We start from the raw sequence: 9999 nt of genomic DNA, 5'->3' as shown, positions 1-9999 counted from the left end.
TTCTCCCATTCTGAGGGTTGTCTTTTGGTCTTGGTTATGGTGTCCTTTGCTGTGCAAAAGCTTTGAAGTTTCATTAGGTCCCATTTGTTTATTTTTGTTTTTATTTCCATTACTCTAGGAGGTGGGTCAGAAAGGATCTTGCTGTGATTTATGTCATAGAGTGTTCTTCCTATGTTTTCTTCTAAGAGTTTGATAGTTTCTGGCCTTACATTTAGGTCTTTAATCCATTTTGAGCTTATTTTTGTGTATGGTGTTAGGGAGTGATCTAATCTCATACTTTTACATGTACCTGTCCAGTTTTCCCAGCACCATTTATTGAAGAGGCTGTCCTTTCTCCACTGTACATTCCTGCCTCCTTTATCAAAGATAAGGTGTCCATATGTGCGTGGGTTTATGTCTGGGCTTTCTATCCTGTTCCACTGATCTATCTTTCTGTTTTTGTGCCAGTACCATACTGTCTTGATTACTGTTGCTTTGTAATATAGTCTGATGTCAGGGAGCCTGATTCCTCCAGCTCCTTTTTTCGTTCTCAAGATTGCTTTGGCTATTCGGGGACTTTTGTGTTTCCATACAAATTGCGAAATTTTTTGTTCTAGTTCTGTGAAAAATGCCAGTGGTAGTTTGATAGGGATTGCATTGAATCGTAGATTGCTTTGGGTAGTAGAGTCATTTTCACAATGTTGATTCTTCCCATCCAAGAACATGGTATATCTCTCCATCTATTTGTATCATCTTTAATTTCTTTCATCAGTGTCTTATAATTTTCTGCATACAGGTCTTTCGTCTCCTTAGGTAGGTTTATTCCTAGATATTTTATTCTTTTTGTTGCAATGGTAAATGGGAGTGTTTTCTTGATTTCACTTTCAGATTTTTCATCATTAGTATATAGGAATGCCAGAGATTTCTGTGCATTAATTTTGTATCCTGCTACTTTACCAAATTCATTGATTAGCTCTAGTAGTTTTCTGGTAGCATCTTTAGGATTCTCTATGTATAGTATCATGTCATCTGCAAACAGTGACAGCTTTACTTCTTCTTTTCCGATTTGGATTCCTTTTATTTCCTTTTCTTCTCTGATTGCTGTGGCTAAAACTTCCAAAACTATGTTGAATAAGAGTGGTGAGAGTGGGCAACCTTGTCTTGTTCCTGATCTTAGTGGAAATGCTTTCAGTTTTTCACCATTGAGGATGATGTTTGCTGTGGGCTTGTCATATATGGCCTTTATTATGTTGAGGAAAGTTCCCTCTATGCCTACTTTCTGGAGGGTTTTTATCATAAATGGGTGTTGAATTTTGTCGAAAGCTTTCTCTGCATCTATTGAGATGATCATATGGTTTTTCTCCTTCAATTTGTTAATATGGTTTATCACATTGATAGATTTGCGTATATTGAAGAATCCTTGCATTCCTGGAATAAACCCCACTTGATCATGGTGTATGATCCTTTTAATGTGCTGTTGGATTCTGTTTGCTAGTATTTTGTTGAGGATTTTTGCATCTATGTTCATCAGTGATATTGGCCTGTAGTTTTCTTTCTTTGTGACATCCTTGTCTGGTTTTGGTATCAAGGTGATGGTGGCCTCGTAGAAGGAATTTGGGAGTGTTCCTCCCTCTGCTATATTTTGGAAGAGTTCGAGAAGGATAGGTGTTAGCTCTTCTCTAAACGTTTGATAGAATTCACCTGTGAAGCCATCTGGTCCTGGGCTTTTGTTTGTTGGAAGGTTTTTAAACACAGTTTCAATTTCAGTGCTTGTGATTGGTCTGTTCATATTTTCTATTTCTTCCTGATTCAGTCTTGGCAGGTTGTGCATTTCTAAGAATTTGTCCATTTCTTCCAGATTGTCCATTTTATTGGCATAGAGTTGCTTGTAGTAATCTCTCATGATTTTTTTTATTTCTGCAGTGTCAGTTGTTACTTCTCCTTTTTCATTTCTAATTCTATTGATTTGAGTCTTCTCCCTTTTTTTCTTGATTAGTCTGGCTAGCGGTTTATCTATTTTGTTTATCTTCTCAAAGAACCACCTTTTAGTTTTATTGATCTTTGCTATCGTCTCCTTCATTTCTTTTTCATTTATTTCTGATCTGATTTTTATGATTTCTTTCCTTCTGCTAGCTTTGGGGTTTTTTTGTTCTTCTTTCTCTAATTGCTTGAGGTGCAAGGTTAGGTTGTTTATTCGAGATGTTTCCTGCTTCTTAAGGTGGCCTTGTATTGCTATAAACTTCCCCCTTAGAACTGCTTTTGCTGCATCCCATAGGTTTTGGGTCGTTGTGTCTCTATTGTCATTTGTTTCTAGGTATTTTTTAATTTCCTCTTTGATTTCTTCAGTGATCACTTCATTATTAAGTAGTGTATTGTTTAGCCTCCATGTGTTTGTATTTTTTACAGATCGTTTCCTGTAATTGATATCTAGTCTCATGGTGTTGTGGTCAGAAAAGATACTTGATACAATTTCAGTTTTCTTAAATTTACCAAGGCTTGATTTGTGACCCAAGATATGATCTATCCTGGAGAATGTTCCATGAGCACTTGAGAAAAATGTGTATTCTGTTGTTTTTGGATGGAGTGTCCTATAAATATCAATTAAGTCCATCTTGTTTAATGTATCATTTAAAGCTTGTGTTTCCTTATTTATTTTCATTTTGGATGATCTGTCCATGGGTGAAAGTGGGGTGTTAAAGTCCCCTACTATGAATGTGTTACTGTTGATCTCCCCTTTTATGGTTGTTAGTATTTGCCTTATGTATTGAGGTGTTCCTATGTTGGGTGTATAAATATTTACAATTGTTATATCTTCTTCTTGGATCGATCCCTTGATCATTATGTAGTGTCCTTCTTTGTCCCTTTTAATAGTCCTTATTTTAAAGTCTATTTTGTTTGATATGAGAATTGCTACTCCAGCTTTCTTTTGGTTTCCATTTGCATGGAATATCTTTTTCCATCCCCTTACTTTCAGTCTGTATGTGTCTCTAGGTCTGAAGTTGGTCTCTTGTAGACAGCATATATAAGGGTCTTGTTTTTGTATCCATTCAGCCAATCTGTGTCTTTTGGTGGGAGCATTTAGTCCATTTACATTTAAGGTAATTATCGATATGTATGTTCCTATTCCCATTTTCTATATTGTTTTGGGTTCGCTACTATAGGTCGTTTCCTTCTCTTGTGTTTCGTGTCTAGAGAAGTTCCTTTAGCATTTGTTGTAAAGCTGGTTTGGTGGTGCTGAACTCTCTCAGCTTTTGCTTGTCTGTAAAGGTTTTAATTTCTCCATCAAATGTGAATGAGATCCTTGCTGGGTAGAGTAGTCTTGGTTGCAGGCTTTTCTCCTTCATCACTTTCAGTATGTCCTGCCACTCCCTTCTGGCTTGTAGGGTTTCTGCTGAGAGATCAGCTGTTAACCTTATGGGGATTCCCTTGTGTGTTATTTGTTGTTTTTCCCTTGCTGCTTTTAATATGCTTTCTTTGTATTTAATTTTTGACAGTTTGATTAATATGTGTCTTGGCGTGTTTCTCCTTGTATTTATCCTGTATGGGACTCTCTGTGCTTCCTGGACTTGATTAACTATTTCCTTTCCCATATTAGGGAAGTTTTCAACTATAATCTCTTCAAATATTTTCTCAGTCCCTTTCTTTCTTTCTTCTTCTTCTGGAACCCCTATAATTCGAATGTTGGTGCGTTTCATGTTGTCCCAGAGGTCTCTGAGACTGTCCTCAATTCTTTTCATTCTTTTTTCTTTATTCTGCTCTGCAGTAGTTATTTCCACTACTTTATCTTCCAGGTCACTTATCCGTTCTTCTGCCTCAGTTATTCTGCTATTGATCCTATCTAGAGTGGTTTTAATTTCATTTATTGCATTGTTCATCGTTGCTTGTTTCATCTTTAGTTCTTGTAGGTCCTTGTTAACTGTTTCTTGCATTTTGTCCATTCTACTTCCAAGATTTCGGATCATCCTTACTATCATTATTCTGAATTCTTTTTCAGGTAGATTGCCTATTTCCTCTTCATTTGTTAGGTCTGGTGGGTTTTTATCTTGCTCCTTCATCTGCTGTGTGTTTTTCTGTCTTCTCATTTTACTTATCTTACTGTGTTTGGGGTCTCCTTTTTGCAGGCTGCACTTTCGTAGTTACCGTTGTTTTTGATGTCTGTCTCCAGTGGCTAAGGTTGTTTCAGTGGGTTGTGTAGGCTTCCTGGTGGAGGGGACTAGTGCCTGTGTTGTGCTGGATGAGGCTGGATCTTGTCTCTCTAGTGGGCAGGTTCACGTCTGGTGGTGTGTTTTGGGTGTCTGTGGCCTTATTATGATTTTAGGCAGCCTCTCTGCTAATGGGTGGGGTTGTGTTCTTGTTTTGCTAGTTGTTTGGCATAGGTTGTCCAGCACTGTGGCTTGCTGGTCGTTGAGTGAAGCTGGGTGCTGGTGTTAAGATGGAGGTCTCTGGGAGATTTCCACCGTTTAATATTATGTGGAGCTGGGAGGTCTCTTGTTGACCAGTGTCCTGAAGTTGGCTCTCCTACCTCAGAGGCAGAGCCCTGACTCCTGGTTGGAGCACCAAGAGCCTTTCATCCACACAGCTCAGAATAAAAGGGAGAAAAAGTAGAGAGAATTAGTAGAAGTATGAGTAAAGAAAGAAGGAAAGGTGGAAAGGAAGGAAGGAAGTAAGAAGCAAAGAAGGAAAGGAGGGATGGAGGGAGGGAGGGAGGAAGGAAGGAAGGAGGGAAAGAAGGATAAAAGACAGAAAGAAAGATGATACAGTAAAAATAAAATAAAGTATAATATAGTTATTGAATTAAAAAATATTTAGAAAAAAAAAAAAAGGGACGGATAGAACTTTAGAACAAATGTTGGAAGCAAAGCTATACAGAGAAAATCTTACACAGAAGCATACACATACACCTTCACAAAAAGAGGTAAAGGGGGAAAAATCATAAATCTTGCTCTCAGAGACCACCTCCTCAATTTGGGGTGATTCGTTGTCTAAAGGAGGGAAGGAAGGAAGGAAAGAAAGAAAGAACGAAGGTAAAGTATAATAAAGTTATTACAATTAATTATTAAGAAAAAGAATTTTTTTAAAAAAATCATGGACGGATAGAGCCCTAGGACAAATGGTGGAAGCAAGAGTATACAGACAAGATCTCACACAGAAGCATACACGTACACATTCACACAAAGAGGAAAAGGGAAAAAAAATCATAGATCTCGCTCCTAAATTCCCCCTCTTCAATTTGGGATCATTCCTTGTCTATTCAGGTATTCCACAGATGCAGGGTATATCAAGTTGATTGTGGAGCTTTAATCCGCTGCTTCTGTGGCTGCTGGGAGAGATTTCCCTTTCTCTTCTTTGTTCTCACAGCTCACAGGAGCTCAGCTTTGGATTTGGCCCTGCCTCTGCGTGTAGGTCGCTGGAGGGCGTCTGTTTTTTCGCTCAGACAGGACGGGGTTAAAGGAGCCGCTGATTGGGGCCTCCGGCTCTCAGCGTGACGTTGCACCAGCCTGAGGCCCGCCGTGCGTTGTCCCGGGGAAGTTGTCCCTGGATCCCGGGAACCTGGCAGTGGCGGGCTGCACAGGCTCCGCGGAAGAGGGGTGTGGAGAGTGACCTGTGCTCGCACACAGGCCCCTTGGTGGCGGCAGCAGCAGCCTTAGCGTCTCCCGCCCGTCTCTGGGGTCCGCGGTTCTAGCCGCGGCTCGCGCCCGTCTCTGGGGTTTGCGCTTTCAGCCGCGGCTCGCGCCCGTCTCTGGGGTTCGCGCTTTTAGCCGCGACTCGCGCCCGTCTCTGGGGTTCGCGCTTTTAGCCGCGGCTCGTGCCCGTCTCTGGAGATCCTTTAAGCAGCGCTCTTAAACCCCTCTCCTCGCGCACCAGGAAACAAAGAGGGAAGAAAAAGTCTCTTGCCTCTTCGGCAGGTGCAGGCTTTTCCCCGAACTCCCTCCCGGCTAGTCGTGGTGCACTAACCCCTTCAGGCTATGTTCAAGCCGCCAACCCCAGTCCTCTCCCTGAGCTCCGTCCAAAACCAAAACCCGAGCCTCAGCTTGCAGCCCCGCCCGCCCCGGCGGGTGAGCAGACAAGCCTCTGGGGTTGGTGAGTGCTGGTCGGCACCGATCGTCTGTGCAGGAATCTCCCCGCTTTGCCCTCCGCACCCGTCGCTGTGCACTACTCCGCGGTCCCGAAACTCCCCCCTCTGCCTCCCGCAGTCTCCGCCCGCGGAGGGGCTTCCTAGTGTGTGGAAACTTTTCCTCCTTCACAGCTCCCTCCCACTGGTGCAGGTGCCGTCCTTATTCTTTTGTCTCTGTTTTTTCTTTTTTTCTTTTGCCCTACCCAGGTACGTGGGGAGTTTCTTAACTTTTGGGAGGTCTGAGGTCTTCTGCCAGCCTTCAGTAGGAGTTCTGTAGGAGTTGTTCCACGTGTGGATGTATTGCTGGTGTATCCGTGGGGAGGAAGGCGATCTCCGCGTCTTACTCTTCCGCCATCTTCAAGGTCCCCCCTCGGATAACCAGTTTTTAATTGAAAGGATCAGGTGTGGCAATGCAATCCTTCAACTGTCATTAAAATATGAAAGGATCCCAGATAACTGGGTATAATAAAAAGTATAATAATAGTTTATAAGCAGAAATTTCAGTAATTGGCACAACTGCCATCGCCCACATATATTTTTTCTGCTTTCATCTTTATTTTATATTGTGTAAAATTGCTACATGAGTAAATTCTGATGCATTATGCATATTGTGATTAAATATTTGCCCTCATTAATTATTTTATTCTAGTGCCTTACGTAGTTACCTTTTTCAATGTTTTTAGACTTGAATATGTAATAGAGATACATATATATTTATATAACATAGACTCTTTACAAATATGTACTTACCCTTTAAAAATTACTTTAATACATAATTTTATCATCATAATTATACCTGTTGCCAAGGTAGTTGAGTGTTTCTCTGTTATTTGTCCAAGTATTTCAACTTGTTGTCAGATTTCATCTACTATCATCAGTGACTATATTCTGTTATTATGCTACATTGCAATCATCTTCTTTTCAATCAAAGACTATTTTCAAAATCTAGTCTCATAAAAATGAACTACCATCTATTACATTTTGAGCTACATAATCTCAGCTGGATAGATACTGTGTGAGACTCTTTCCAGCCATCTTAGTTATCTGTATCTTAGTGATAGATTTTCTGATGGTTAATTCTCTAACTTTCAAAATATTGATCATTTAAAGGCAAGCATTTTTTCATGACCTAACCTGTATTGGTTATGAGCTGAACTCCAAACTTAGCCATGGAACTCATTTCTCCATTTGGTGGTACATGAGTAATGCAACTGAATCATACTTATCTCTCACTTTGTGCCACAATTCTATCGTTTATTTGGCATTTCGGATGATAAGTTAGGAAATGTTTTCTATTCCCTCATTAAATTTAAAGGTTTTTTTTAAAAAAAATATGATTTGCTATTAGCAATTACAGATGACTGTGCCAAAAGCAGATTTGAGATCACTAAATTAATGCAGTTCTCTTTACACTATCTTACACAAAGTGCCCAAATTCTATCATTTCATTACAGGAATCCTGTGAAGTGAGACGCGTAACAATGTTTTGTAGTCTGTGGGCACTGGGAGGTTCCGAAATGTGACGTGACAGCCAAAATCACACAGTTGGAAAATGTCAGACACATTCTTGAATTCCAGCCTCTGACTTTAAGTCCAGGACTCTTCATTATATACTAAACAAACAAACAAACACCGCCCCCCCCCCGCCAAAAAAAAAAACCTGTGTAGTATGATATTGACTGATGTTACCTTTTGGGGTGTTATTGTTTATCAAAGCTACTCACTTGAGTTGAGAATTGAATAATTATATAGTAAAGGCTTTACTTAGTAAATGAATTTGGTTACAATAAATAGAGAAAATGTGTTCATTTTGTATTGAACATTGACTTGCCTTTAGGTTTTGTTTTCTCTGCTTTTGAATTTATAATTCTAACCTATTACAAGTAAATCAAATTTGTCTCTTCATTTGTTGTTGATTATATTTAGCTTTTAAATTTAAAATATTACTTTGTGTTTATTAATTTTAGATGGGCTGAATATTGGAAATTTTGAACAGATTTTAAAAAATGAGTTATAGGTAATTTCAGCATCTCGAGAGTACAAATATTGGAGATATTTTTGTCAATCTGTATGTATATGTATATACATATACACATACATATATATACACATACATAAACACACGTATACACAAACATACTTAAAAATACATACAAACATTTTCTTCTTTTTCAAACAAAATTGGGAGTCTGCTGTTTATTTAGAGTATTGTAAATTTCCCATACTCTTTGATAACATAATTTTAACATTTGTATTATATCAATTTAAACAAACCATGTCCATTTCTCCTTTTACCTGTATTTTCATTGAATTGCTCAAACTATGTTTTTATTACTACTAATAAATTTTACTGTAATATAGTAATAAAATTTATTAATTTTATTACTGAATTACTACTATGACAGGATATAAAAAGTGACAACTTTTAACAAAAGAACATTTTAGTTAATAATATTATAGACTTTGTCTCACTAAGCAAGATAAAGCAGTGATGCCAATAATAATAGACCTTTTAAGCCCATACAGATCAATAAAAAATAAGATGGGAATCTTTACAAGACATGGACTGCTGATAAACACAAAAACACAATTCGGGATGCTCTATAAAGTTGAGCCTGGGCATGCAATGGAACATCTGTAATGTTCCGAGGATGTTTTGAGAACTTAACCATATGGCTTTTTTTAGGAATAAGCATCTTTAGATAGTCAAAAGGTCCAAAAGGGTCACTAATGCTACTTTCATCACCCACTCATCCTCTTGGTGAATGTACGTCTGTTAGAATTTTGGGCCCTGGGACTAGAGGTAGCAGATTAGGGGGTGCCACTTCTTTCTTTTGTTTTGGCCACACACAGTAAATAAGACTGTGTTCTTTTCCAAGGACTGAGCCTTGAATGTTCAATTCAATTGCCTTTCATGTGTAGGTTAAGAAAGATTGTGAGAACATTTTTCTTTTGGCTCTTAATTCCTCTAACTACTTCCAAGTCTGGCCATCCAGAAAATCCTAAAGATTATCTTTAAGTTAAAAAAAAGAAAGAATTTAAATCAAGACTGAACAAAGATGTTGATGCCTCTCTTGTAAGTTGGTAAATTGAGAAAATTTTTCTATCTTCTCTTCCTGGAGGGGAATATGGGAGAGGACAAACTCCAGGTTTTATTTGGAATTATCTGTGACTTTCACTCTAGGTCATTACTATTTATTTACATAATTTCATCAAGTATTTTGATATTTGCATACTGTGTCTTTGCCATATTGAAAACATTTTTTTCACCTGGGCTGGGAGTCCGTTTCATTAATTTCTCAGTTGTGAATTTATTGTCCTCTTTCTTTGCTTGATCTAGTCTCATTTATACTAGATCTTGCTATAATTACTTAAAATGTCTGGCTTTTGGATAACATCTTTGCTTGATTTCCAAGGCTAGCATAATGTTTCCTGATTTTTAATTGCAGCTCTTCATTTCAATAGGAATTGGGGGTAGAGGAGACTTAAAAATATGGATTCAACTTACTGTATTGAAGTAGGCCTTGGAAACATGACTTTGCAGCATTTTCTCATGTGGGAAAAGATCTTAATTTCTTTAAATATTTTTATTTTTGATGTTTAGTTTGTTTTTAAATTTTGCTTTAATCAATAATGCTGTGACAAACTTCTTTGTATCTCTAACTTTATCCATGTATCTCAAAAATTTTCTGTCTTAGCTCTAGGAAACTCAATAATACACCCTTTTGAGACAGTTTTTAAAATGACAGAAGATAAAGAGAATAATGTTTGTCAGTTATAGATCAGAAAATCTGTCTGTTAAAGCGAGCTTCTCCCCTTTCTCTTGACTCTGAGCTCCATGGAGCAGAAGGTGTACATTTAAAGGGGTTGTTTGTGTTCCGGCATGTCTGTAGTCTCTATCCTTT

This window comes from Phocoena phocoena, chromosome 10 (genome assembly GCF_963924675.1).
Source record: "Phocoena phocoena chromosome 10, mPhoPho1.1, whole genome shotgun sequence".
Lineage (NCBI taxonomy): Eukaryota > Metazoa > Chordata > Mammalia > Artiodactyla > Phocoenidae > Phocoena > Phocoena phocoena.
This window is presented reverse-complemented; position numbering follows the sequence as displayed.